Source organism: Salarias fasciatus, assembly GCF_902148845.1.
Source record: "Salarias fasciatus chromosome 7 unlocalized genomic scaffold, fSalaFa1.1 super_scaffold_4, whole genome shotgun sequence".
In the NCBI taxonomy this organism is placed as follows: Eukaryota; Metazoa; Chordata; class Actinopteri; order Blenniiformes; family Blenniidae; genus Salarias; species Salarias fasciatus.
The window spans coordinates 1,977,933-1,978,180 of NW_021941229.1; positions in this window are offsets into that span (position 1 = coordinate 1,977,933).

Here is a 248-nt window from a genome sequence, read left to right on the forward strand (position 1 = left end):
GCTGTGACTCATTTAATCTTTATCTTCTGTTTTTCCTGCAAACCTACAGGGTGCAGTGTGGATTGGGTGGCAGCCGACGGCACGGTGCCCGGCGACCCGATCCCCGGACACAGAGACTGGCTCTAGGGACATGGAATGTCACCTCGTTGGCGGGGAAGGAGCCTGAGCTTGTGAGGGAGGTTGAGAGGTACCGGCTAGATGTAGTCAGGCTCACCTCCACACATAGCCTGGGCTCTGGAACCCAACCT